General features: G+C 45.5%; 1 protein-coding gene; it reads left to right on the forward strand.

Annotated features, from left to right (window-relative positions):
• The window catches only part of LOC136629094 (zinc finger protein 84-like), a 341,525-nt gene that overhangs the window by 92,842 nt on the left and 225,320 nt on the right, over positions 1-23,363 (forward strand).

Here is a 23,363-nt window from a genome sequence, read left to right on the forward strand (position 1 = left end):
TGTGGCCCTAAGAAGGACCGTTGGGGTTCTTGAAGCCTAAAATACTCCTAACACTCTCCCTATAGCAACTCCAGCAAGACAGCACTTTCCCTGATCTCTGTCAGAACGCATCTGTGGCGAGCCGCGGGAGGGGCCGATTTATATACTCGGGTGACACCTGATCTCGCCAGCCACTCACTGCAGGGGGGTGGTATAGGGCTTGAACGTCACAGGGGGAAGTTGTAATGCCTTCCCTGTCTTTCTATTGGCCAGAAAAGCGCGCTAACGTCTCAGAGATGAAAGTGAAAGTAACTCAAACATCGCGTGGTGCTCGTTTCGAATAACGAGCATCTCGAACACGCAAATACTCGAAAGAGCATCAAGCTCGGACGAGTACGTTCGCTTATCTCTAGTCAAAAACATAATTACTAACAATGGGAAATACCAACTGTAAGGCATTCTCTTGTGCATATCTCTGTTGTTATCAACGACAGGTAGTCCTTGAAGGAGTTAAGAAGTACATGCACAAGTTAAATCCTGACTATGCCAAATATTGTGACAAGTGGGAAAAGAAATATGGGTTTAAAAATAAGTTCGAAGTCTCTAGTTGTAAAAAATTATGTGATAAAATACGGACAAAATCAGCTAAAGATCAGCAGAAATATGGATAATCTGCTGCTGAAGTCTGGTTAAAAGAAGCCCCCAACTGTCATGCTCATATAAAAAATAGATCCCCGACAGTTTGATGAACAATTCAGAGGGTTAATGAGTTACAAATTGAATGATGAAAATAGAGAGAGAGCACCTAGAAGAATGCTAGGGCCAGATTGGAGTTCTGTAGAAGGAGATTAGAATGGGAGGGGAATACATGGTAGACCCCTTTGATAGGATAATCAGGGGGAGTGAGAGATGATCCTAATGCTGCATATAATCAGCAATTAAAGAATGCATTTGTAAGTGGAGTAAGGAAGGAAATAGGAGGTTATATAATGAAATATATGGTTACCCTTAGGACAGGATCATTGCAGGAGGTTTTGAAATATGCAAAACATGCAGAAAAGTTTTACAAAGAAAAGGATGAGAAAGTGAAAGTTTTTATACAGGGAGAAGAATGTGATACGATGGTTCAGGAAGGTCAGAGAGGTTATTAGTAAGCGAGAGGACCTGGAAGTAGAGGCAGAGGAAGAAGCAGAGGTGGGATGCAGCTCAGGGATTTAAATATGTGTTGGACTTATGGGAAATCTGGTGAATTTGCCCGAGAACGTCCTGAGAAACAGTGTTCTCAGGCACCTTGGGGAAAAAGGACTAGGAGGGGTGGATGAACAACACTTGGAGGATCTCTTGGCAATTTCTACTGCTTGAGATAGATCTCCAGGTGAATATACAGATGTTTACTTTCCTGGTGGGCTCAGGAGCCACGGGGACATTAATACATCCCAATGTAATATGTAGTAACATGGTAAGAGGGGTTAATGGTCGGACCCACAGGGAATCCCTCTTTGGTCCCGTTATCATGTGAGCCTGTGTAATGTCAGATTATATTGACTCAAATATGTCCAGTAAATTTGTTGAGATGAGATATTATGACTAAATTAGGTATACCTTCACCAGAGTACCTCAGGGCTATTGTGAATCTCCAGCAATTGTCTCCCTGCCTATGTCAGCACACTTAGCCCAGTTCCAGCCTCCTAGAGGTGTCAGCTACTACTGTATGTTGATGACATACTGCTGGCAGCAGACAGTGAGAAGAATTGTGGGGGAGACACAATCACAGTCTTGAGGTTTCTCTATGAGCAAGGCCATAAAGTAAACAGGAAGAAATTCCAATACTGTCAGCAAACTGTTAAATATTTGGGGTATAATTTGTCAGATGAAGGTAGACATTTAGATGAAGTTAAGAAGCAAGCAATTCTGGAGGTCCCAAAACTAAAAAATAATGATGTCCTTTTTTGGAAATGATGGACTTCTGCAGAGCCTGGATCCCAAATTATGCATCCCTGACAGTGCTTCTTAGCAGACTCATCTATGATGAATCCTTGGCTGCAGCCGACAGGATCCAGTGGGATGCGCCATCTGAGGAAGCCTTTGTCAGGTTAAGGGCGCCCACCCACTGGCGTTTGCGATTTTCGTGCGTGAAAAACGCAGCATTTTCGCGGCGTTTTTCCCGCGTTTTCCACGGCGTTTTTTGCCGCGTTTTCGCGGCTTTTCCATTAATTTCGATTGACTTTCATGGGTGCATTAGGAGAAAAATAAGGACACATATGCAACTGACAGTTCCTATGTTAAAAATCGCAACGCAACGCAAAAAAAAACGCCAGTGGACAGGAGTACATTCAATTCTAATTGCTCTTGAGAAAAAACGCAAAGAAAAAAAAATCGCCAGTGGGTGGGCGCCCTTAAACAGACTCTGGTGGGCACGTCAGCCTTGGAGGCTGCAAAATTACAACAAGCCCTTTGTGAAAACTGTTCACTCAAGGGAAGGATATATGGCCTCTGTGTTAACTCAGGAACATGGTGGGAAACAGACCGCTGGCATACTACTTTTGCAGACTAGATCTAGTGGGCTGAGCACTCCCACCCTGTGTACAAGCGGTAGTAGCAGCAGCTGAAGCAGTCAGATCTTCTGCCACTATAGTGCTGTACCCCCCACTCACACTGAAAGTACCACACGTAGTAATTTATACTCATTTCTTTGTCCTTCTAGACATCCCCCTGCATGACACTACTGCTCTCACAGCCACACCTGAAAACTGAGAGATGTACTACACTCCATCCATCAACCTTACTGCCTATTTCTTCAGATGGTACTCCACACAACTGTCTAGGAGAGATGGCACATAGGGTGTGAACCATACCAGATCTGCAGGATATACCTCTTGTAGATGCTGAATACTCTCTCTTTGTAGATGGGTCATCCAGGAAGAACTTTGATTGCACCAATGCCACCGCATGCTGTGGTTACACTACAAGAGACCATAATAGCTAGGTCCTTGCCAAGGCACTACTCTGCATAGGCAGCAGAACTGTTAGCTCTGACTAAGGCCTGTCAGTGGGCACAAGGTAGGAAGGTCACCATTTACACTGATAGCCAATATGCCTTTTCCACAGTACATGTTTTTGCACAACAATGGAAAAACAGAGGGATGGTCACCTTCACAGGGAAAGACATAAACCACAAAGATTTAATCTTACTGTTACTTGATGCTATACAATTGCCTAAACAACTTGCAATCTGTAAATGTGAGGCACATACTACAAACCAGGATCTTGTCTCTTTACGGAACAGGAGGGCCGATGAGGCTGCTAAAACAGCCTCATTAACACCACTAATGCATGTGTCAGAGACACCAATGTTAGACATGCAAATACTCAAAGACATGCAAGCACATGCCCCACCAGAAGAAATAAAACATTGGGTGGACAAGGGAGCTGTACATCTCCACAGGAAAAAAACTGTCTTACCTAAATCTTTATTCCAAAATGCAGCAGTTTTGAGCCATGGCCTGTGTCATGTCTCAACAGGGGGGATGGTAGCATTCATATAGAAAGTATTCACAGCCTATGGGTTTACAAACTACTCTAAAAAAATGTGTCCTGTATTATTTGTGCTAAACACAATGCACAATGGAATATAAGACCAAGGAGGGGACACTTTCCTACACCTCAGTATCCCTTCCAACACATTTGTATGGACTACATAGAATTAAACAAATGTGAAGGTAAGAAATACTGCCTAGTTATCATGGATGCTTTAGCCAAATGGGTAGAAGTATTTCCCACAAGTTAACCAGACGCCTCTACAGTGGCAAAAGCGTTAAGGGAAATAATACTTAGGTTTGGGATCCCAGAGCGGATCTATAGTAATAACGAGACACATTTTGTGAATGAGATAATCACCAAGCTAGGAGAAGTACTTCACATAGACTTAAAAAATCACTGTGCATATCACCCCAGTCAGCAAGGCTGGTAGAAAGACATAATGGAATCTTAAAGAACAACTTGAAAAAGGTTATAGAACAGACAGGCAGGAGTTGGGTATATTGCCTTCCCTTAGCAGTACTCAGCATGCACCATACACCTAACAAGGAAGGGTTAAGTCTATTTGAAATGTTGTATGGAAAACCATATAGACTACCTCAATTTAGTGTGATCAGGACTGATGAAGAAGCAGATCAAACTCTTGCTGAGTATATGGCTAAATTGCTACAATCTAAACAAATAATTCCTTCTAACTCTGTTCCAGAGGAACCAGTACATCTGGAAGAGAAATTGACGCCAGATGATTGGGTCCTCATCAAGGTTATAAAGAAAAGGAATTGGAAGCCTCCCAAGTGAGAAGGACCTTACCAGGTAGTCTTGACCACTCCTACTGCAATAAAGATTGGTGAAAGGTGGGCCTGGATTCACCAATCTCACTATAAAAAGGTAACACAGGCAGAGCAGGGACAGTGTGCTGAGGGGGTTCCAGTCCAGTCCGCTACAAAGGTGGGGTCCACATTAGGTGGTCTCCATCTCAATTCGGTGAAGAAATCCATATCCCTTCCCCCTGGATCTCCTCAGTAAGGAAAAAATGACAGTAATAGCATTTTATTTTCAGAGTATTAGTAAATCTGGGGAATGCTATTGGAGGTCATCATATTTACCCTGATCCTACACTATGGGATGATGCTGGTAGAGCACTGATTTTAACTTTTGTAGGAGTGACAAGCACAATTTTGGTAGATATGTGTCAGATGAGGGACTTGCTGGCATTGCACACAAAGGAATAAGGCGTGGCTAGATGCTTGCCTGGCTTGATAGTACTCTTAGTCAGGCCACGTCCCTGGTAGCCATCTTAGTGCCAGTCATGGCCTGTGGTCATTTTAGTACCTGCTGTAATACCTTCGGCCGCTGCTCAAGCGCCATCTTAGCTTCTCACCTCTCATAGATGTACCTTTTACCTAGCATCCCAATGCTTGCACTTGTAGTACACAACACCAGTGATTATTGCCTTCTCTGAATTGTGTAGGAATAGTCAGAACCCTCCATCACTGTCCTCTGTGTCTTGATATGTTGTCCATCTTAAGTGTGTGTTATATGATCGGGTCAGTATGATACTGTGGGATATTTAGTCATAGCAGAGGAATGTGTACGGTCTCCTTCAGATAAGTTTCAGGTAGTCAGGGGACAGGTTGCTATGGGTGACGCTAGCACTGACAAGGATCAGGGATGGTAGGCAGCAGGACAGAAGGAATGATTACATGAAGCAGATAGTCCTGGGATTAGGCTGTGAAGGAATAAAAGTTTACAGTAGTATTAAATGAAGTTGACAGACAATGGCCTGAGTGATGGCTCTGTGTGGTGGGGTAAGCTTACAAATGGTTAAATCATCTTTTACATTTGAATGCGTGATTCTGGCAAACCTATGATAGAGTTGCAGTTTCACTTTCACCCTCACCAGTACCTTTCAGCTTTAGAGTACAGTGAGAAGAAGTGAGAGGGGAGTGTGTTACTGACTCTCTAACATAGTAGTCTGAAAGCGATGCTCTGCTTGCTTGAAATGAATAGACTTGTAATGAAGATGATTATAAATGAAGTTTAGTATAAACTTGTGTGAATAGGAAGCGTATATTCTTGCTGTTATTTGTGTACACGTCAGTTCTGTGATTAGTTTGCAGAGACTTTGATTGTTAAATGGTATTTACTGTTGTGTTTTCAGTGTGACAATGTCATGTAAAAAAATAATAATAAGTTGTTGATAATGTGAGACCTCAGTGTTCCTATTAAGAGAAAAATATTACAATGATACTACAGTTAGCTGTAGGATTCAAGAAATAGTGAAAGCTTTGTTTATCTTACCTCTTCTTGCTAAGAAAAAATTCCAGAGGGGGGGGGGGGTTGTTTAGGTTGGAGGATCAAGCGACTCTGCAGATGATTGGAGTAGTAGTAGTAGTAGTAGCGTGAATTTTTATGCTATGCAGTAAACATTGTGTCTAGAGAATTATATGGTTATTAATATTTATATGATAGAAAGACTTGACTGAATGGATAGATGAAAGTTAATGACCAGTGTTCAAGCTGTGATGAATATAAAATGTGTGATTAAGCTTCTTAACTCTACCTACACCCCACAGATTTAGAAGTGAAGGAGAGCGCTCGCTCGGAGGATGTTAGAAGGTGCAGTTGATGGAGGGTTCCAGGTTCTAGGGGAAGGCAGGAATTCATAGATGCTTGGAACAATCTCATATAAATATGAGAGAGCGGCTATAGGAGACTCCAATCATAAAAATGAGGGAGGAAAGATCCTCAGCGCTCAAACCATGCAATGAAATGAAAAACATTCATATATATATATATATATAGATTACATAAAAGTACCTGATACGTGATGTGTGGTGTAGCAAATCACTTCACGTATCAGGTACTTTTATGTAATCTTCTATATATATATATATATATGAATGTTTTTATGTATTCTATATACTTGAAAAAGGCCATCCGGCCGAAATGCGTTGTATATTGTGTTTTACTTTGAACATTAATGCATGGAACTTCTTATCACCGTCGGTGTCCACCACTACTTGATACGCCACCCTGGATTAGGAGGCGCCTATGCCAGAGGCGCCTCCATGGAGTAAGTTGCAAAATTCAATTCCTCGTCTTTCCATTTCATTTCATTGCATGGTTTGAGCGCTGAGGATTCTTTCTCCCTTTTTGCATACACCCCACAGATATGTGATCCATGTTATACATTGAGTTTGTTGTTTTCACCTGTGGGCAGGAAGCAAATACCACCTGCTGTTGTCTCTGATCCTGAGTTTATACTTGCTTCACGCTAACTGGTAATGGGACCAAGGCAGACTACGAGAGACTGCCTGAGGGATACTGTGCGGAGAGGATAACCGTAAAAGGCACGTTGTTTTCTGGGATATGGCCTGGGTAACAAAGAGCACGCTCAGTATGTGGTGGTTGTGTGGTGACAGGCGGCTAAAACAAGTGCTGGGTACATGTCCTGGTGAGGATTGTGCCTTGATATAGCTAATAAAGCTTGTGCACCTCATGACCTCAGAGGGCAACAGCGAGGGCTGTGTCCGGAGAACTAGGAACACCTCTACCAAAGGTTCCTTTGATGCTAATGTTTACATTGACACAATCTGGGTTCCAAGGGGGGTACTGGGTGACTATAATGTGAAAATTAGATGGCTTCAGGGGGGGTTCAGTCTCTTCTTGCATGGTGGGCAACAGTGAATAAAAATGTAGACTGGATTATTACATATATTAAAACCAACAGAGATTTGTTAATTATGCTAGAGATGCAATCAAGGGCCTAGTGGAGCAACTAGGTCCTACCTCACTTATTGCTGGGGCTACTGTGAGAGGTCACTATTACTACTTGGGCTACTCTGGGTGGGTCACTAATATTACCTGGGCTACTGTGTGGAGTCACTTATTTTTGAGGCTACTGTGGGGAGTCACTAATATTTCTGGGGCTACTGTCGGGAGTCACTATTATTGCTGGGGGTACTGTGGGGGGAGGGTCACTATTATTGCTGTGGCCGATATAGGAGTCATTATTACTACTGAGGCCACTATGCTTGTGGTAGTATACCTCAAACTAAGCTAGGAGATGTTTACACATGGCGGAAATGTTTTGGAATGTCCGTAGCGGAAATTTCTGCAGTAAATTCCGAGTACCATTGGTGCAGATTTTGACTGGAAATCAGGTGCGTATCTGCAACCGATTTCATACTATGTGGCGCTCCCCCTCACCTCCTTTGTAGGCTTTCCGTTGTCAGCGCTCCCCAGATTCCAGTTCTCTTCATCCTAGTCAAGTGCAGAGCCGCTAGTCAGGTGATGCTGATCAGGTGAGGCCACTACAGGCTGCTGAGAACTAGAAGCCAGGAAGTGTGGACAGCAGGAAGCCTACAAAGGAGGTAAGGGGGAGCACTGCATAACATGAAAGTAGTTGTAACATTTTTTCCACTCCACTAGTGTCATGGATTAGAGGACCAGAGAGCGCGTTTGCAGTAGCGCAAGTGCTCATGCACTATAATATTGTCACGCGCTGATGACTTCCTGGCAGAAATCTGGACTATGACAGCAGGCCCTAAGGCGATGGAAGGAAACTAGGATCGGTGAGCTCTTCTCCTAGCTGACTCTCTGCATGTAGGCGATTAAATGAGAGTGGTCGCTCTCAGACTCGATTAAGAAGGGAAGAGTTTAACAGCTTGTCTGACTGCAAAATAGCCCTATTAAGTTTGTCTTAACTTTTCTTCCAGCTGTCAAACCACGGTCAGCCGGTCACTATTTCATCGCTGTTGATCAAAAGATGATAAACCTTTTATTGTTGTCACTTGGAATGTGAGAACACTTTTGGTCAATGATAAGAACATATGTCCAAATAGCAATCTGCACTAATAGCATGCAAACTTTCCCGTTATAACATTGACATTGCAGCCATAAGTGAGACACTTTTTTTTTTTTTTTAAAGGAACGTTTATTCAGCCAAAATAGACACAAATACAGAAACAGCAGACATCAAAAGGAATACACACCTTGCTGATACATCACAGTACATGAGAACTAAGAGAAAAAAAAGACAAAAGTGAAAACACTGAGTGTCTCGCATATTCGTGTGCATTTCTGATAAAACATAGTACTTGGCTGTTCATTTTCACATTTATTTATCAACTACCCATGATGGAACAAACCCAAATCAGGGAGGGCTCCTAGCCTCGCAGCCCCAAAACACCAGGATAAAAAGAAAAAAGGAAAAAACAAGACAAAACAAACAAAAAAAGGGACAAAAAAAATAGAAAGAACCCCCTCCCCTTCCTCCCCAAAACTTTAACCCTCCCCCCTTAAACAACAAACCTGTGCGACTCTTAAAGAAAAGAGAATTAGCCTAAACAGTAGATCGGTTCAAGCGGGTATCCCTCGCCATATCTTGCAGGACAGTTCACCCAGCCCCCCCAAACTTTGTCAAACTTCTTGGGACATCCCCTAGCCATATAAGTTAGTTTATACATTGGAAGCACAGAGTTCACCACCTGGATCCATGCGTTCCTGGTCGGCCTACCAAGGTGCTTCCAATTCAACAAAATACCCTTCTTAGCATAGAAAAACAGTAGCTTATATAACATGCGGGTTGCCGCTGCCACTGGTAGGTTTCCAACAAGCCCAAAGAGGCACACCCCAGGGTGCATGATCCTCGGGGCCCTCAGGTGAGACTCCATAAATATAAGAACGGCCCCCCAGTAGTCTCGCATGACACCGCAGTCCCAGAACATATGCAAGATGGTCCCATCAGCAATTAAGCATCGAGGCAGGTCGCTGAGGGGAGCAGACCAATTACATATATCCTGGATGGGGTGTAGTATATATGGTGTAGGAACTTGACCTGGATAAGCCTATCCCTAGCACTAATCAAGGGTGGACCAGAGCCCACCAATATGTCTTCACTCTCCCCCTCTAACAGATCAGGAATGTCAATGACCCACTTATGGGTGACCCTCTCCCTCAACGGGGCAAGACACTGCACCACGTGGGCATAGAAACTAGACAATGGTCTTACACATCTGTGCCAAGCCTTCAAACCGAGTCAGGGACAGCGGTATGGACAGGCCCTGAAACTGAGCCCTGTTCACATGTTTTAGCTGGTGGTATCTGAAATAGGAATGCTCAGGCAGGTCATAGATTATCTGCAGCTGAAGGAAAGTGCAGAAGGTGCTCTCACTGACTATGTCAGATAGTACATTAATACCATGAGCTCTCCAGAATGCAGACTCTATAAAGTGCTGCAGGTGCGGTAAGTGTGGATTATCCCACAAAGGAGTAGGTGGGGATCGTGTGACTTCCACTACAGGGGTCAACTGCAATGCCTTGTGCCATATTTTAAGTGTTAGCAGCATGGGGGCAGGTAAGGGGGCAATAGGAGAGGAGGGGCCATACATCAGAAGACCCCGCAATCCCAGGGCGGGGCCCGCCCCCCTGCACTTCAGTCCCACCACCGGATTGTAATCCGATGAAGTCAGCCACCACACAGCATACTCCAGATGGCTGGCCAGATAATAGTAGTAGTAGTAGAAGAAGTGGGATAAGGCTAATCCTGCCCAGCTCACCGGGAGGCACAAGGTCTCCAATTTAATCCTGAAGGGTGATGCCTCTCCACAGGATATGCAGTACAATCCCACGAAGCGTAGCAAAGAATCTGGTTGGGACCAGGACAGGGGAGTTATTCAGAACATGTAAAAATTTTGGTAGTAACTTCATCTTTAACAAATTGACTCTGCCCACTTGAGTGAGCGTAAGAGAACCCCGTAGTGTCACCATTTCCTCAGCCCATTTTAGGAGGGGATCTAAATTAAGGTCAAAGAAGGTAGAAACCCTCACCAACACTCTTATACCCAAGTAGGTTGTCTCAGCTGTCCAGCTCAGTGGAGCAAGCAAAGGGAGCTCAGCTGCCGCAGAGTCTATCGCAATTAAGTGAGTTTTGTCCCAATTGACCTGAATACCAGAAAAGTAGGCCAAATGTGTCAAAAATGGCGAGTGCAGAATCAAGCGAGGACTCTGGGTCCTGGAGAAAAAGGAGGGTGTCATCAGCGTATAGTGCTATGCGCTCTTCATAATTGTGAAGATTAAATCCCTTTATTACCGGTGAGGTCCGGACCTGATTCGCAAGGGACTCTATAGCGAGCGCAGACAGGGCAGGGGACAGGGGGCAACCTTGTTGTGTGCCTCCACCCAGGGGAAACTGGGCAGAAATATGGACATTGGTTTTAATACTGGCTACTGGGTCATATAGGATCTTTACCCACCTAAGAAATCCAAACCGTTGCATCACTGCTAGAGATGAGCGAACGTGTTCTTCCGAGCTTGATATTCGTGCGAATATTAGGGTGTTCGGGATGTTCGTTATTCGTAACGAACACCATGCGGTGTTCTGGTTATTTTCACTTCCTTCCCTGAGACGTTAGCGCGCTTTTCTGGCCAATTGAAAGACAGGGAAGGCATTACAACTTCCCCCTGTGACGTTCAAGCCCTATACCACCCCCCTGCTGTGAGTGGCTGGGAAGATCAGGTGTCACCCGAACATAAAAGTCGGCCCCTCCCACGGTTCGCCTCAGATGCCGTGTGAGTTAGATGAGGGACAGTGCTGTTTGTACCGGAGCTGCTGTAGGGAAAGAATTGGTAGTTAGTGTAGGCTTCAAGACCCCCCAAAGGTCCTTCTTAGGGCCACTGATAGCTGTGTGTTGGCTGCTGTTAGCAGTGGCAATTTTTTTTTTCTCAAAATCGCCTCTGCAGACCGTTGCACCTGGCATTAGGGACAGAAGTGCTGCATAGGCAGGGAGAGTGTTAGGAGTGAGTGTAGCCTTCAAGAACCTCAACGGTCCTTTCTAGGGCCATATTTATCCGTGTGCAGTACTGTCCAGGCTGCTGTTAGCTGTGCTGCATTTTTTTTTGCTTCTCAAAATCGCTTCTGCAGAGCATTGCACCCTCCATTGATACTGCAGGGAAAGAATTGTATAGGCAGGGCCACAACACAGTTATTATTCATTGAATATACGCAGTGCTGCCTTTTGCTTGTAAAACAAGTGAAAATAATTCTATTTGTCCGGCCTCTGTCCGTCCTAAGGGCGGTGGACACGTGTCGGCTGCGTGTGACACCTTTAAAAATCATACACACCCAGCTACGTTTTACTCCTGGCTTCGCCATTTGCTTTCCTTAATTGGGAAAAAAAATACCTGCTCTGCCACAGTTAATAACTCTGCTACCCTCACGTTCTGTGACACATTAGCAGGGACACAGCACAGTTATTAAACTTCTCATGTTCATAGAATATACGCAGTGCTGCCTTTTGGTGCCAAAAAACGGAAAATAATTCTATTTGTCCGGCCTCTGTCCGTCCTAAGGGCGGTGGACACGTGTCGGCTGCGTGTGACACCTTTAAAAATCATACACACCCAGCTACGTTTTACTCCTGGCTTCGCCATTTGCTTTCCTTAATTGGGAAAAAAAATACCTGCTCTGCCACAGTTAATAACTCTGCTACCCTCACGTTCTGCGAACACATTAGCAGGGACACAGCACAGTTATTAAACTTCTCATGTTCATAGAATATACGCAGTGCTGCCTTTTGGTGCCAAAAAACGGAAAATAATTCTATTTGTCCGGCCTCTGTCCGTCCTAAGGGCGGTGGACACGTGTCGGCTGCGTGTGACACCTTTAAAAATCATACGCACCCAGCTACGTTTTACTCCTGGCTTCGCCATTTGCTTTCCTTAATTGGGAAAAAAAATACCTGCTCTGCCACAGTTAATAACTCTGCTACCCTCACGTTCTGTGACACATTAGCAGGAAAACAGCACAGTTATTAAACTTAGATTATTCATTCACTAGAGGCAGTGGGGCCTTTCGTTTTCAAAAAAGGGAAAAAATTATATTTGGCCTGCAGTCTTGCGCCAATTTATTTCCTGCCTGTGAAATCAAATCACTGGTAATACAGCATGCTGAGGCGTAGGGGTAGGCCTAGAGGACGTGGACGCGGCCGAGGACGCGGAGGGCCAAGTCAGGGTGTGGGCACAGGCCAAGCTCCTGATCCAGGTGTGTCGCAGCCGACTGCTGCGCGATTAGGAGAGAGGCACGTTTCTGGCGTCCCCACATTCATCGCCCAATTAATGGGTCCACGCGGGAGACGGTTATTAGAAAATGAGCAGTGTGAGCAGGTCCTGTCCTGGATGGCAGAAAGTGCTTCGAGCAACCTATCGTCTACCCGCAGTTCTGCGCCGTCCACTGCTGCCAATCCGAATCCTCTGTCTGCTGCTCCTCCTTCCTCCCAGCCTCCTCACTCCACTACAATAACACCTGCTCAGGAGCGGGAGCACTCCCAGGAACTGCGTAGATCGAGCAGCATGTACATCCCAGGCAGTGCAACAGTCTTTAAGGGCCTGGCCAGCTTTATGGCTCCCCACCAAGACTGTGTCACTGCTCCCCAGTCACGGCTGAGTCGGCGGGAGCACTGTAAAAGGATGGTGAGGGAGTACGTAGCGGATCGCACGACCATCCTTGGTGACGCCTCTGCCCTCTACAACTACTGGGTGTCGAAGCTGGACACGTGGCCTGAACTAGCGCTGTATGCCCTGGAGGTGCTTGCTTGTCCTGCGACTAGCGTCTTGTCGGAGAGGGTGTTTAGTGCGGCTGGGGGAATCATCACAGATAAGCGTAGCCGCTTGTCAACCGACAGTGCCGACAGGCTAACACTCATCAAGATGAACAAAGGCTGGATTTCCCCAGACCTCTGTTCTCCACCAGCGGACAGCAGCAATACGTAAGCAATACGTAGGCTGCACCCGCGGATGGAAGCTACGTTCTCTCTCACCATCCAAAACGGGGACATTTCTGCTTCATCAATCTGTGTCTAATATTCCTCCTCCTCCTCCTGCTCCTCCTCCTGAAACCTCACGTAATCACGCTGAACGGGCAATTTTTCTTAGGGCCACAAGGCTCACTCAAATAATTTTTCTGAACAATTTTTATAAGTTTCAATGCGCTTAAAAGCGTTGGAACTTTAACTTGAACCAATTTTTCGTTACACTGGGCTGCCTCCAGGCCTAGTTACCACTTAAGCCACATTAACCAAAGCGATTCACCTGCCATCTTGGTTGGGCATGGCCAATTTTTACTGAGGTACATTAGTACTGTTGGTACACCAAATTTTTGGGGCCCTCACCTACAGTGTAATCATAGCAATTTGTATGTTCTTCGCCTGCACTCATGGTACAGAAAGGTGTGTGGGGTTGGCCTACACTTTAGCTACATAAATGTAACTTGGGCCTTGGCTATACTAAGGCTACTGAAATGGAACTAAGACTGCGCTCCCGCTATACTGCTGCTTCGGAATTGTTACTGGGGCCTGTCTTGAGTGCTACTATTGCTGACATGGAACGAAGACTGCGCTCCCGCTATACTGCTGCTTCGGAATTGTTACTGGGGCCTGTCTTGAGTGCTACTATTGCTGACATGGAACGAAGACTGCGCTCCCGCTATACTGCTGCTTCGGAATTGTTACTGGGGCCTGTCTTGAGTGCTACTATTGCTGACATGGAACGAAGACTGCGCTCCCGCTATACTGCTGCTTCGGAATTGTTACTGGGGCCTGTCTTGAGTGCTACTATTGCTGACATGGAACGAAGACTGCGCTCCCGCTATACTGCTGCTTCGGAATTGTTACTGGGGCCTGTCTTGAGTGCTACTATTGCTGACATGGAACGAAGACTGCGCTCCTCCTATAATGCTGCTAGTGATATGTTAGTGGGGCCTGTCCTAATGCTACGGCTGAAATGTTACGAATTCTGGCCTCTGCCTATACCGCTGCTAATGGTATGTCTCTGGGGTGTGGAAACAGAGGCTTCCCAAAGACATGATGGCGGCGAGGCCATTTCCCACCAACGCGGTTACTGTAAAGGTGCATATAACCACGGACACGTGGAGAGGACACGTAGTGCCTCAAAAACATCCCCCTCCTCCTCCAACAGGGAAAACATTCTTGGCAAATGTCTTTGCATTGGTTCGTCTGGTGGCAGTCCAAGAATTTCACCTTTACCGACACAACGAGAGCCCCCACACCATCCCCCCGCCACGGCCCACTTAATCCTGGCCGCATTCCGAAAACCAACAAAATACAACCGTGCTACTAGGTCCTCAGTCACCACCACATTACCACCAACGCGGTTACTGTAAAGGTGCATATAACCACGGACACGTGGAGAGGACACGTAGTGCCTCAAAAACATCCCCCTCCTCCTCCAACAGGGAAAACATTCTTGGCAAATGTCTTTGCATTGGTTCGTCTGGTGGCAGTCCAAGAATTTCACCTTTACCGACACAACGAGAGCCCCCACAGCATCCCCCCGCCACGGCCCACTTAATCCTGGCCGCATTCCGAAAACCAACAAAATACAACCGTGCTACTAGGTCCTCAGTCACCACCACATTACCACCAACGCGGTTACTGTAAAGGTGCATATAACCACGGACACGTGGAGAGGACACGTAGTGCCTCAAAAACATCCCCCTCCTCCTCCAACAGGGAAAACATTCTTGGCAAATGTCTTTGCATTGGTTCGTCTGGTGGCAGTCCAAGAATTTCACCTTTACCGACACAACGAGAGCCCCCACACCATCCCCCCGCCACGGCCCACTTAATCCTGGCCGCATTCCGAAAACCAACAAAATACAACCGTGCTACTAGGTCCTCAGTCACCACCACATTACCACCAACGCGGTTACTGTAAAGGTGCATATAACCACGGACACGTGGAGAGGACAAGTAGTGCCTCAAAAACATCCCCCTCCTCCTCCAACAGGGAAAACATTCTTGGCAAATGTCTTTGCATTGGTTCGTCTGGTGGCAGTCCAAGAATTTCACCTTTACCGACACAACGAGAGCCCCCACACCATCCCCCCGCCACGGCCCACTTAATCCTGGCCGCATTCCGAAAACCAACAAAATACAACCGTGCTACTAGGTCCGCAGTCACCACCACATTACCACCAACGCGGTTACTGTTAAGGTACATATTACCAGTCTGACTGGGGCATGCAGACACCTTGACAGAATGAATAGTGTGTGGCACATAGGTTCCCCATTGCTATGCCCACGTGTGCAGCTCCTGATGGCGGTGGCACAGGATTCTATTTCTCATTGCTTCTGTACAGCATTGTGGGCTATCGCCCCGCCCCTTTTAAAGAGGGCCGCTGCCTAGCCATGCCAACCCTCTGCAGTGTGTGCCTGCGGTTCCTCCTCATGGCAGACGCACTTCTAAATAGACATGAGTGTGGCGTGGCATGAGGGCAGCTGAAGGCTGCGCAGAGACACTTTGGTGTGCGCTGTGGGGGGGAGGGGGGGCGGTTGGTCAGCATGTAACCCAGGAGAAGTGGCAGCGGAGTGTCATCCAGGCAGTGATTGTGCTTTGTTGTAGCTAGTGTGGTGCTTAGCAAAGGTATGCCATGCTAATGAGGGCTTTTCAGAAGTAAAAGTTGTTGGGAGGGGGGGGGGGCCCACTCTTGCCGGTATTGTGGCTTAATAGTGGGACCTGTGAACTTGAGATGCAGCCCAACATGTAGCCCCTCGCCTGCCCTATCCGTTTCTGTGTCATTCCCATCACTTTCTTGAATTGCCCAGATTTTCACACATGAAAACTTTAGCGAGCATCGGCAAAATACAAAAATGCTCTGGTCGCCCATTGACTTCAATGGGGTTCGTTGTTCGAAACGAACCCTCGAGCATCGCGGGAAGTTCGTTCCGAATAACGAACACCCGAACATTTTGGTGTTCGCTCATCTCTAATCACTGCCCACAAGTACCTCCACTCTACTGAGTCGAAGGCCTTTGCCTGGTCTATAAATACCAGGGTGCGTTTCCCCACCATTAGAGTGTTCATATATCAGATGGTCAAAAAGCCGTCTCAGATTCATGTCTGTACTTTTGCCAAGCATGAAACCAGACTGGTCAGCGTGCATAATCTCATTAAGAACGGAATTTGTGTGCCTCACCAGTATTTTTGCCAAAATTTTAACGTCGTTATTAAGAAGCGAGATGGGCCTATAGGAACCACAATCTGCAGGATCTTTTCCAGCTTTAGGAATTATGGCCTTGCGCATGGTGTCCGGCAGGGCACCATCTCGCAGGATAGAATTATATAGCGTTAGAAGCCGGGGAGCTAGGAAATCCGAATTCTTTTTATACCATTCCCCAGGGAGTCTATCCAACCCTGGCGATTTCCTATTGGGGAGTGACTTAATAGCATCCATTATCTCCTCTATACTCAAGCCCCCATCCAAATAAGTGGCACTACTCTGGCTCAGTGTAGGGAAGGGGATATCATCAAGGTAGGCTGTTAGCTGTTCATCCGAGCAGCTAAGTTTGGAAGTATATAGTGTAGCAAGTGGGATGCACTTGCCTGCGGATCGCCAACTTCCAGACCAGAATGGGCACTAGCCGTGTAGAAACACTCTGGAGACGTGGATTTTCTTTAAACCTGGCTCCTACCAGTCTTTATTCACAGCACAAACAATGTAACCAGAGTCCATATAACGTACTTCAGTAAAACAAAGTTCATACACACACCCCACCTGGGTGTTGAGGTTACGGTGGTCAACCCTGTCAACCTCTTGCCTTCCTGGTCTGCACCAGACCCTGGGGGGAAAGCAACTGAGCTTTCTCTCTCAGCCAACATCTCTCTGGGTGTAGCAGGAATCTACACTTATATACAACTTCCTGACCACACCTATGGATGTTTTCCCTTTTCTCAGGCACCAGAATGCCTGTCTGTTGCCCCCTACAGGCCATTCTCTGTAGTGCACCTCTACATACCCCCCCCCCCCCCTTGATAAAGGCCATAGGTCATATCACACGTTTCTCTTTTGGCCCTTCAGGGTCAAAACTCCAGGTTTGGGGGTCTCTTTCTATTTTTACTTGTCTGACAAGTTCTCTCTTCTTGTCTTCACTTGGCTCATCACATCCTTGTAGATCTTTCTCAGACAATATCCTCCCAGCTTGCAGGTTGACTTGCAAGTGCAACTTTGTATGTTCAGTGGCTTGTAACTCATCTTCAAGTTCCTCTAACTGAATCTTGCTTTCTTCTACTTCTTTAGACTTTTCTAGTTCATGTTCACCCTTTTCACCATCATCCTTGGAGCTAACTAAGTCCTCCATTTCAGTGCACAACGGCTTGTTAAGACTTTCAAACTGAGCCTCCATTTTGAAGGTTCCTTCTAGCTTAAGAACCTTGTCTCTGTATTCTTCCAGTTCCCCTTGTAGCTCATGCTCCAGCATGGCCTTGCTATGGATTACAGTCTCTAATTCATTTTTCAATCCATTCAGCTTTATAATTATCTTTTCCTCACTTTGTAACAATTATATTTCTTCTTAGTATAGTGTTATCGGTTAGACCCATTAGCATTCTTCGAAGTTCCTTCTCCTCTGAATCTAACTTTTGCTTGGTAGTATTCAGTTCACTGATGAGTTGGTCCTTGGAGCCAGCATCCCTGTGATAGGCTTCTACCACCTGGACAACCTGTTTCTTCACTTTCTGAGGTCATTATACTCTTTCTGCAGTTCTTCCAAGATTTCTGCTGCCACTTCTGAGACCTTCTCCTTGGCCTCTTGTACTTCAGAGGTCTGTTCAGTCTGCATCTTTTGCTCAGCTCTCACCTTAATTGCTTTTCTTTTGCTTATAGAAGTGATTTCTTTCCTCCAGACCATCCAAGTCTTTACAAACTGTTCACCTGAAGTGCCCAGGTCACCTTCACATAATTTGGTATGCTTCGCCACTTGTGTCTTATTTTTACAATTCTTCATTCCTGCCACCGGTTGTTGGACCATGCCCTTGCATTTTCTTTGTACCAGAGTTCGCTTTCCAGCACCATTATCGGGAATCTTCCACAAGCCCTTCTTCTCTTTTACTTGCTGTCTGAACTGGCTCCTGGACCGCACTAGTCTCTGAACCCTCTTTTCAGAAACATGACACTGTGCTGCCCAGCGTTTCATCTTTAAGCTTGAATTCTTGGTGAACTTTTGGAACAGACCCTTTTTCTCTGACATTTTCAGGGTGCGTGTCAAAGTTAACCCTTCAGTCTTTTTCATACAGACCCTTTCTTCAGCACGCTCACACTGAGTGACATATCTTGCAGACCTGATTTTCTCCTCTGTAAGCTGCTGTTCACATATTTTCTGCACCTTTTTTTAAAATTTTGGACACAAGCTCTTTTTGGAGACCAAGCTCCACAGAAACATCTTCTATCTCTTGCTGAAGACTTACTTTAACCTTCTCTAGCTTATCACAGGCAGCTGCCTTCTCTTCATACTGCTGCCTTGTAGCTTCTAACTCCTCTTGTATTTCTCTTTTCTGCTCTTCCACAGAATCCAAGCACACAGCACTCTTCTCCAGTCTATATTCTAGATCAGACACCTCAGCCTGAATTGTTGCAACCTGCTCTGACAGGTTTCTCTTAGCTTCTGCATCTTCCTCTACCTGCTTGAGGAACACATCTCTCTCATCTTGCATTGTCTTCAGGTCTGCACGGAGACCAAGCCTTTGCTGCATCTCTTCTAGCAGTAACTTCTGGGACTCTTCACTCTGAACTTCCAGCTCCACCTGCAGTCTGCTCACCTGCTCAGACAACGCTGTCTGCACACTGTCACCTTCCGTTATTTTTATTTGTAGCTCCTGAAGCTGCATCTCAACTGTATTTCTCTTGCATTCAGACTCCTGTTTAACCTGCAAAAGGACCGTCAGCTTATGGGTAAGCTCAGTACACTTGCTTTCCATAGCCTGTTTGACCTCTTCCAAGGTTTCATTCATCTTTTCAGTTTGCTATAACCGTTGGGACAGTTCCTTCATAGCTAGCGCATGGGTCTGGATTAACGTCCTGGATCTGAGCTTCATATTCTTCAGCTTCCTCATCCAGGCTCATCTGCATCTGGGACACTAGTCTCTCATGCAGTGCTTCCTGGTTTTCTTTGTAAACTAGTAAGTCTTTCCAGATCTCTGCTTGCTTCTCTGCCTGACTGCAAGCAGCTTTCTCTTAAGCTGACTTATCTGGCACTCCAATTCACCATTTTTCTTTGCCAACTGCATTTTCAACTCTACAACTTGATTCTGCAAACCTATAGTTTGATTCCGTGCATCTGTAGAAGCTCTAACTCGCAATACGTCATCTCCAACTCCTGAGTTTGCATTTGCAGTTTCTTACAGTCCTGTTCATACTGCACAGATTGTGCCTCCAGACATACTCTGCGATTAGCCTCATCTCTGGCTACATCTGAGGTCTTGTATCTCTTTATGGGATGTTGAAAGATATCCCTCATACTTCTTTTTCTCACTTCTCATCTCTTCTAAGCTCTGTTCACACTGTACATTCTTCTTTTCCAGCAACACCCGGTGATCAGCTTTCTTCTTAGCCAATCTCTCAAGATGCTCATTCTCCTTTAAGAGAGCTGCACTCTCTGCTTTCTGCTGCTCAGCTTCTTGGAGAATACTTTCTTTTAGGAATTTATCTGTCTGTACCTCTGCTAACAGCCTTTGGCCTCTTCTCCAAGCAGACACAAAATAGTCCTTTCTTTCTGTAACTGAACTTCATAATTTCTATTAGCAGTTTGCAATGCCTCCTCAAGAAACTTTACATGAGCTTGCATTGGTGCAAATCCTTCCTGAATTTTAAACAAGCGTTCTCTTGGTGTCTCACCCTGGACCTCAGGATCTGCACTGATAACCTCACTTGTCTCACTAGCAGCAGCCTTTTTCTTCTTTTTTTTCAGATTTAGTTCAATCTATCTTTTCTCTCTCTAAAGGCATAGTACTACTCACTCCAGCATTTCTAGTCCTACACACACTATCCTCATTATTACTTCCCTCTTACACTAGAGGTATACTTGCACTGGCTCACACATGGGCGTTGGCTGCACTCCTCATTGCACCCTGTTCACATCCTGACTTCATTTGGTAAACATATCTACACATATTAGGCACAGAATACATCGCACCATCCGCCACACGTGACATTTTTGGGTTAATGGATTTTTCTTGCACCACCCGGTCAGCAACACAGTTCTCAGACAAGTCTTCCTTAACCCCTTCCAGCCCCATGACGTAAGGGTACATCATGGGAGCGGGGTACTTCCCACAAAATTACATACCCTTACGTCATGGGGTACCCCCCTTTAAAAAAGACATAAACAAACTGGAGCAAGTTCAGAAAAGTTACCAAGATGGAGAGCGGTCTGCAAATCATGTCCTATGAGGAACGGTGAAAGGATCTGGGAATGCTTAGCTTGCAAAAAAGAAGGCTGAGAGGAGACTTAATAGCTGTCTACAAATATCTGAAGGGCTGTCACAGTGCAGAGGGATCAGCCGTATTCTCATCTGTACAAGGAAAGACTAGAAGCAATGGGATGAAACTGAAAGGGAGGAGACACAGATTAGATATTGGACAGTGAGGTGATCAATGAGTTAAACAGGTTACCACGGGAGGTGGTCAGTTCTCCTTAACTCTGCTACATCCACAATACACATACAGTACAGGAGCGTGTACATTACACACATACAGCTCTGCTACATCCACAATACACATGCAGGAGCGTGTACATTACACACATACAGCTCTGCTACATCCACAATACACATACAGTACAGGAGCATGTACATTACACATACAGCTCTGCTACATCCACAATACACATACAGTACAGGAGCATGTACATTACACATACAGCTCTGCTACATCCACAATACACATGCAGTACAGGAGCGTGTACATTACACACATACAGCTCTGCTACATCCACAATACACATACAGTACAGGAGCGTGTACATTACACACATACAGCTCTGCTACATCCACAGTACACATACAGTACAGGAGCATGTACATTACACACATACAGCTCTGCTACATCCACAATACACATACAGTACAGGAGCGTGTACATTACACACACACAGCTCTGCTACATCCACAATACACATACAGTACAGGAGCGTGTACATTACACATACAGCTCTGCTACATCCACAATACACATACAGTAGAGGAGTGTGTACATCACACACATACAGCTCTGCTACATCCACAATACACATACAGTAGAGGAGTGTGTACATTACACACATACAGCTCTGCTACATCCACAATACACATACAGTACAGGAGCGTGTACATTACACACATACAGCTCTGCTACATCCACAATACACATACAGTACAGGAGCGTGTACATTACACACATACAGCTCTGCTACATCCACAATACACATACAGTACAGGAGCGTGTACATTACACACATACAGCTCTGCTACATCCACAATACACATACAGTACAGGAGCGTGTACATTACACACATACAGCTCTGCTACATCAACAATGCACATACAGTACAGGAGCATGTACATTACACACATACAGCTCTGCTACATCCACAGTACACATACAGTACAGGAGCATGTACATTACACACATACAGCTCTGCTACATCCACAATACACATACAGTACAGGAGCGTGTACATTACACACATACAGCTCTGCTACATCCACAATACACATATAGTACAGGAGCGTGTACATTACACACATACAGCTCTGCTACATCCACAATACACATACAGTACAGGAGCGTGTACATTACACACATACAGCTCTGCTACATCCACAATACACATACAGTACAGGAGCGTGTACATTACACACATACAGCTCTGCTACATCCACAATACACATACAGTACAGGAGCGTGTACATTACACACATACAGCTCTGCTACATCCACAATACACATACAGTACAGGAGCGTGTACATTACACACATACAGCTCTGCTACATCCACAATACACATACAGTACAGGAGCGTGTACATTACACACATACAGCTCTGCTACATCCAGAATACACATACAGTACAGGAGCGTGTACATTACACACATACAGCACTGCTACATCCAGAATACACATACAGTACAGGAGCGCGTACATTACACACATACAGGAGCGTGTACATTACACACATACAGCTCTGCTACATCCACAATACACATACAGTACAGGAGCGTGTACATTACACACATACAGCTCTACTACATGCACAATACACATACAGTACAGGAGCGTGTACATTACACACATACAGCTCTGCTACATCCACAATACACATACAGTACAGGAGCGTGTACATTACACACATACAGCTCTGCTACATCCACAATACACATACAGTACAGGAGCGTGTACATTACACACATACAGCTCTGCTACATCCACAATACACATACAGTACAGGAGCGGGTACATTACACACATACAGCTCTTCTACATCCACAATACACATACAGTACAGGAGCGTGTACATTACACACATACAGCTCTGCTACATCCACAATACACATACAGTACAGGAGCGTGTACATTACACACATACAGCTCTGCTACATCCACCATACACATACAGTACAGGAGCGTGTACATTACACACATACAGCTCTGCTACATCCACAATACACATACAGTACAGGAGCGCGTACATTACACACATACAGCTCTGCTACATCCACAATACACATACAGTACAGGAGCGTGTACATTACACATACAGCTCTGCTACACCCACAATACACACACAGTACAGGAGCGTGTACATTACACACATACAGCTCTGCTACATCCACAGTACACATACAGTACAGGAGCGTGTACACTACACACATACAGCTCTGCTACATCCACAATACACATACAGTACAGGAGCGTGTACATTACACACATACAGCACTGCTACATCCAGAATACACATACAGTACAGGAGCGCGTACATTACACACATACAGGAGCGTGTACATTACACACATA

This window comes from Eleutherodactylus coqui, chromosome 5 (assembly GCF_035609145.1).
Source record: "Eleutherodactylus coqui strain aEleCoq1 chromosome 5, aEleCoq1.hap1, whole genome shotgun sequence".
Classification (NCBI taxonomy): domain Eukaryota; kingdom Metazoa; phylum Chordata; class Amphibia; order Anura; family Eleutherodactylidae; genus Eleutherodactylus; species Eleutherodactylus coqui.